Below are 7663 nucleotides of genomic sequence, written 5' to 3' on the forward strand. Positions count from 1 at the left end.
CGAAAAGGAGAAGTTGAACGGGAAAAACTTCCTTGACTGGCAAAGGAACTTGCAAATAGTTCTTATGCAGGAAGAAAAGGAGTATGTCCTGGATGAGGCGATGCCCGAAGCTGCAGGCGACGGGGTCACTCAGGCAGCCCTCAATCGTTGGATTGATGCCAACAAGGATGTGAAATGTCTAATGCTCGCCACCATGAGTGCGGATCTGCAGAAAACGTTCATCAACTCAGATGCTTTCACAATCATCAGTGAGTTGAAGAACATGTTCCAAGATCTGGCTCGAGTCGAAAGATTCGAGACTCATAGGCAAATTCTTGAGACCAAGCTTAAGAAAGGCGAGCCCGTAAGTCCACATGTTCTCAAAATGATTGGACTCATTGAGAATATGAGTCGGCTGGATCAGCAATTCTCTCAGGAAATGGCTATAGACACCACCCTCCATTCTCTTCATAGCGGGTATGATCAGTTCAAACTGAACTACAGTATGAATAGTCTGGACAAAACGCTCACTGAGCTTCACGGTATGCTGAAGACCGCTGAAAAGACGCTCAAAAGTGATAAGCAGGATGTGCTTATGGTGCGTGGGGGCAAGTTCAAGAAATCTGGAAAGAAGAGGAATGCTAAGAAAGGTGGCAACAAGGCCAGCCCAACAAAGCAAACTGGCGCCAAATCTGTAAAGAGGAAGGTCAGTCAACCCACTTCTGAATCCGAATGCTTCTACTGCAAGAAGAAGGGGCATTGGAAGAGAGATTGCTTGAAGCTAAAGGAAGATCAGAAGAACGGAACAGTCGTTCCATCTTCAGGTATTTTCGTTATAGACTGTATACTTGCTAATTCAACTTCTTGGGTATTAGATACAGGTTGTGGCTCACACTTATGTTCCAATCCACAGGGACTAAGAAGAAGTAGAAAGTTAAGCAAGGGTGAAGTCGACCTACGAGTGGGAAATGGAGCACGGATTGCTGCATTAGCTGTAGGAACTTACTATTTGTCGTTGCCCTCCGGGCTAGTTTTGGAACTGGAAGAATGTTTCCATGTTCCAAGTCTTACTAAAAACATCATTTCAGTTTCTTGCTTAGATGCTAAGGGATTTTCCTTTTTAATAAAAGACAATAGTTGTTCGTTTTATTTTAAAGAGATGTTTTATGGATCTGCTAGATTAGTCAATGGACTTTATTTATTAGATCACGACAAACAAGTATATAACATAAATACCAAAAAGGCCAAAAAGGATGATTCAGATCTCACCTATCTGTGGCATTGTCGATTAGGCCATATAAACTTGAAACGCTTAGAAAGACTTCAAAAGGAAGGAATTCTAGAACCATTTGACTTAGAGGATTATGGTAAATGCGAATCATGTTTACTTGGCAAAATGACAAAGCAACCTTTCTCTAAAGTTGGAGAAAGAGCAAATGAACTATTGGGTTTAATCCATACAGATGTATGTGGACCAATGAGTACAAATGCTAGAGGTGGTTTCAGCTACTTTATCACTTTCACTGATGACTTCAGTAGGTATGGTTATGTCTACCTAATGAAGCATAAGTCTGAATCCTTTGACAAATTCAAGGAATTTCAGAGTGAAGTAGAGAATCAATTAGGCAAGAAGATTAAGGCACTGCGGTCTGATAGAGGCGGTAAATATCTGAGCTATGAATTTGATGACCATCTGAAAGAATGTGGAATTCTATCAGAATTGACTCCTCCTGGAACACCACAATGGAATGGTGTGTCGGAACGGAGAAACAGAACCTTGCTAGACATGGTCAGGTCAATGATGGGTCAGGCCGAACTTCCATTAGAATTTTGGGGACATGCACTAAATACAGCTGCACTCACTATAAATAGAGCTCCGTCTAAAGCTGTCGAAAAGACTCCATACGAATTATGGTTTGGAAAGCCTCCAAATGTGTCTTTTCTTAAGATTTGGGGATGTGAAGTATACGTCAAACGATTAATTTCAGACAAACTTCATCCAAAATCTGACAAATGTATCCTTGTGGGCTATCCAAAGGAAACAAAGGGGTATTACTTCTACAATACATCTGAGAACAAGGTATTTGTTGCTCGAGATGGTGTCTTTTTGGAGAAAGATCACATTTCCAAAATGACAAGTGGGAGAAAAGTAGACCTCGAAGAAATTCGAGTCGAACAACAAACTCTAGAGAATGCTCAAGATGACATTCAGGATGAAACTCAGAGATCTTTAGAAGAATCTGGTGAGAATCATGGTCAATCTAGAAATGTTACCCCGCGTAGATCGCAAAGATATAGATCTCAACCGGAAAGGTACTTAGGTATTTTGACGAACGAGAGCTATGACGTTCTATTACTTGAAAGTGATGAACCTGCGACTTACAAACAAGCTATGACGAGCCCTAGCTCCAAGCAATGGCAAGAAGCCATGCAATCTGAATTAGACTCCATGTCTGAAAACCAAGTATGGGATTTGGTCGATTTGCCAGATGGCTACCAAGCCATTGGAAGCAAATGGGTTTTCAAACTGAAAAAGGACAAGGATGGGAAACTTGAAGTTTTCAAAGCTAGATTGGTTGCAAAAGGTTACAGGCAAGTCCACGGTGTGGATTACGATGAAACTTTTTCACCAGTTGCAATGCTAAAGTATATTCGGATAATGTTAGCAATCGCTGCATATTACGATTACGAAATATGGCAGATGGATGTCAAAACTGCTTTCTTAAACGGCGTTTTAACAGAAACTGTGTTTATGACACAGCCTGAAGGTTTTGAGGATCCAAAGAATGCTAAAAAGGTATGCAAGCTAAAGAAGTCAATCTACGGATTGAAGCAGGCATCCAGGAGCTGGAATATACGTTTTGATGAAGCAGTCAGTGACTTTGGTTTCATCAAGAACGCAGACGAATCTTGTGTATACAAGAAGGTCAGTGGGAGCAAAATTGCTTTCCTAGTATTATATGTCGACGACATATTACTTATCGGAAATGACATTCCTATGTTGAACTCTGTCAAGATTTGGCTTGGGAAATGTTTTTCGATGAAGGATCTAGGAGAAGCACAGTACATATTGGGCATCAAGATTTACAGAGATAGATCTAAAAGGATGATTGGACTTAGTCAAAGCACTTATATCAATAAGGTGCTTGATAGGTTCTAGATGGCGGACTCCAAGCGAAGCTACCTACCCATGTCTCATGGAATGACTCTAAGCAAGAATCAGTGCCCAAAAACACTTGATGAGCGTAGACGAATGAATGGGATTCCATATGCATCATTGATTGGTTCAATAATGTATGCTATGATATGTACACGCCCGGATGTTGCGTACGCACTCAGTGCTACGAGCAGATACCAGTCAGACCCAGGAGAGGCGCATTGGACTGCTGCCAAGAACATTCTGAAGTACCTAAAAAGGCACAAAGATGACTTCCTGGTCTATGGTGGAGATGATGAATTAATTGTTAAAGGCTATACGGACGCAAGTTTCCAAACCGACAAAGATGATTTCAGATCACAGTCTGGGTTTGTCTTCTGCCTCAAACGGAGGAGCAGTAAGCTGGAAAAGTGCTAAGCAAAGCACCATTGCGGATTCTACAACTGAAGCGGAGTACATTGCTGCACATGAAGCAGCAAAGGAAGCTATATGGCTAAGGAAGTTCATAGGTGAACTTGGTGTAGTCCCCTCCATTAAAGGACCAATAGCCCTGTATTGTGACAATAACGGAGCTATTGCACAGGCAAAAGAGCCTAGACACCACCAGAGAGTCAAGCATGTACTTCGTAGATTTCACCTTCTACGAGAGTTCGTTGAAAGAAAAGAAGTCGAGATAAGCAAGATTGGAACTGATGACAACATATCAGATCCATTAACTAAACCTCTGCCGCAAGCGAAGCACAACTCGCACACTGCAGCTATGGGAATCAAGCATATTGGAGAATGGCTTTGATGTCTCTATTTAATGTTTTAAAGTTTTAGAGTTTAAATCTTTGTAAAACATTATTGGTTAATCATTCACAATAAATGAAAAGAATTCATTTTTCCATTTAATTTGTGGTTTATTAAATGATGAGTCCCTTCAATTTGACGATATATTCAAGATAGACTGTCAGGACCAGTCCTGTGACTAAGAAATGTCTATCAAGTGAACTTGAATGTCAAAGGTTGAAAATGGTCCCTAGTCGGAGTTTTCTATAAAATTGGACGCATAGAAAACGTTAGACGATTAGAATGCAAGATGACTAGTAGTTCTGTTTCTTGAACTATGTGGACATGGCAATGTCATAATCATTTGCATAGATACTTACTTTGGGAAGATTAGTATCGGACAAGACCTATGAAACTTTACTGTAAGAGATGAAAATCTGTCATAAGTAAATTTCATTAAAATTATTAGACACTAAATCCTCAATACCTGAGTGATTTGAGATTACTTGTTTGAGAACTGGTTGCTTTGACGTTGACCAACCGTCGCACCGTAAAAGGAGGCTATAAAGGCAACGCTCAGGTAATCACCTATCAAACGAAGTCTAATCTCAAGATCGCAAGATTGGGATTGTCCTCCCATAAATCGGGATGAGATGCTTAAAAGTTGTACAAGGCCACTCGGAGAGCTAGAAACTGTGAAATGCATGGCCGTGCTCGGATGAATCATAGGCTATGATTATCTGTTTATTTGATCAGTTGAACTCTGAAACCGAGGAACACCTCTGGACATAATAAGGATGACAACTCTTACCTTATGTTCAAGAGCAAGCATCGAGCGACAAAGGAATTAGGAAATGCACACTTGTCCCTAAGGACAAGTGGGAGACTGAAGGAAATAATGCCCTTGGTCCAAGTATGCATTCTATGTTAAGTCTAATAAATGCGGTTCAGTATTAATTAAACAAGTTAATAATTCAGTGAGATCAAGTGAGCTGAATGCCTAGCTAGAGGCCGCTTCAGTTCAAGTAGAATTAATGATATTAATCCACAGCTTACTCTTGACTGAACCCGTAGGGTCACACAAATAGTACGTAAACGGATCAAGTATTTAATGGCATTAAATACTCCATCTATGGATATTCGGAATCGACGGATCTTGGATTCAGTGGGAGCTGAGATCGTCACAGGCAAGAAATGAATACTCCGGAAACGATGATATTGCCGGAAACGGAAATATGGATCGTATCGGAAATATAAATATTATCCAAGTCGTAGATGTTGCCGGAAACGGAAACATGGTACGTATCGGAAAATATTATCGGAAATGGAAATATTGCCAGAATCGGAAATATTGCCGGAAACGGAAATATTGTCATAATCGGAAATATTATCGGAATCGGAAAATAATTCCGGAAACGGAAATATTAAATATTTGTTCGAAACGGAAATTAATTCCGGAATCGGAAATGTTAAATATTGTTCGTATCGGAAATGAATTCCGGAATCGGAAATTTAATCGGAAGCGTATCGTATGAATAAGCATCGGACGAGGCCTGCCGGACGAGGGCCCAGCACGAAGCCAGGCCATCGCCCAGCAAGCCAAGCGCGCCACACGAACAGCCAAGGCCACGCCAGGCCCAGCGCAAGGCCAGGCCCAGCAGGCCGTGGCAGCGCGCACAGCGCGCGCAGCGCGCGCAGGTGCTTGCGTGGGCTTGTAGCTCGCGTAGGCCTCGCTGCGTGGGCTGCTGCTCGCACGCACGCGCATGGGCGGCCCATCGTGGCTGCCGTGTGTGTGTGCGTAAGTGTTTGTGTTCATGCACGATTCCTAAAACGTGCAGAGTTCGGTTAATGATTAAATTCCTAATTCTATTTGATAAATTAATTAATTAGAGTTCTTGTAGGATTCTAAGTTTAATTAATTCGTATCCTAATAGGATTCCAATTCTCTTTCCATACCCCTATAAATATGTGGCCTGGGTTCACAATTTATAACGAGTTTTTTAAAGTATTCAAAGTGAGTTTTTGAGAGAAAAATTCAATCACACATCTTGCTCAAAAGTGCCGAAAATTCTAGCACCTTAAGGGCGATTCTAGTTGGTCAATCTTAAGGCGGATCCGGACGTGCTGTGGACTATCTACGGAGGGACGACACTTGGAGTCCTAAAGACTTGTTCTTGCTCGGTTCGGGCGCAGCTAGGGAGGGCACGCAACAAAGAGTATGCATCTAAATTATGCTATATGATTATGTGTAAATAATATGTAATCCTGGGTTAATGGTTGTTTCCGCATGATTTATGTAATATCATATGTATCATAACCTAACATAAATACAGCCTAAAACCGACGTGAAAAAGAACACACAATTCCATAACCTGAGTATTGACTCTAGCCTTAAGCCTAAGCCTCACGCTGCGAAATTGATCCGGCGTTCTGTCGCAATCGACCCAAAAATCGAACAGAACGCATCCTCCCCCTTGTAGCTTGATGAATTAAGCCGAAATACTGGAACATTGCTTAGAAACCCGCGATTCGTTAAATAAAAGGAGAAATAGCAAAGCCAAGTGGTTAATTTTCTGAGAACCACAACGCACCTCTCAAGGGTGCGTTGTAATGTGTCCCTCATATGATTTAATCGCTTTCATCACCCTTTTATAAAATTGTCAAACTATTAATTTGATTGATCTATCACGCCTAATAAGATAATACCTTGAACAATTGAATTATCATGCTAAGTACCTTAAATCAATCTAAATAAGATAATCACGGTCGATTTAGTATTATGTGTTGTATATTGCTAAAATCAATTCAGAATAGTTTAATAGTTTAACGCATGTCCCTTCAATTATTTATGCTGAGCTAGTAAGGTAATCTGCCTCTGGAGTATTATCGATGAGCACTCCTCTCGGTAGTTACAGTCCCCCGAACTCTCAATCTCTGTCCTGCGGGTGTACGTTGAGCGATCCCCACACCAGGGATCACAAGGGAACCTATGGCCGTCGTGGTCGAACATAATGGCACTCCCTTTATGTCACGATAACCGGGTTTTGTCAGTTTTTCTCATTGTCGTTAAAAACTGGATGGCGACTCTTATATTACTAGTCGATTGGGTGTAAACTCACAGGAAATCCAAATACACTTGATCTGACAACGTCACGCCCACGAGGGACGAGGTCACGCATTAGCCTCGTGCTTTTTCGACCCCCTCACAATTTGTCTTATTAGAGTAGTTATAATGTTGCTTCATAATAGAGCGATCACAAAATAAACACCTGGTAACCACCACTGACTTCAAGAAAGTGGTCTGGGGTAACTGAGCTAAAACCTGCTGGAAACTCACACTCATATGAGAAAAAGTGATACACGGATAGTGTATATCTTATTGTTCCGGTAATGTTGATGCACTTCGGAATATAAAGAAGTGTGCCTGACTTGTGAACCTGTCGCATTTTTTCCCTAGCCATGCAACACCTTGCAAGAGCAACGCCGTTGGCTAAGGGTTACAATACCCAACCCTCAAATGAGCACGATCAATGCATACCTGGGGTACTCTGCTTGTGGACAGCATGGAGACATTCCACCAGGGACAACCTACACTTGCACCAGATGTAAGGCAGATACCGTGTCTACTCCCAAGTAAGCTACAAACTTAAGAATGCTTTTTTACAGACGATTACATGTAATGTTGTGTAACACTTTTGAAAATGATCATTGCAGGATTACCTACAATTTCGTGGCATCTGATAGGACTCGCACGAT

At 41.4% G+C, this 7663-nt stretch overlaps 1 pseudogene; it reads right to left on the reverse strand.

Moving 5' to 3' along the window:
• The window catches only part of LOC130467462 (DNA-directed RNA polymerase subunit beta''-like), a 34283-nt pseudogene extending 26930 nt beyond the window's left edge, over window positions 1-7353 (reverse strand).
• Window positions 7354-7663: the final 310 nt, after the last annotated feature.

Source organism: Spinacia oleracea, chromosome 2, assembly GCF_020520425.1.
Source record: "Spinacia oleracea cultivar Varoflay chromosome 2, BTI_SOV_V1, whole genome shotgun sequence".
Taxonomy (NCBI): domain Eukaryota; kingdom Viridiplantae; phylum Streptophyta; class Magnoliopsida; order Caryophyllales; family Amaranthaceae; genus Spinacia; species Spinacia oleracea.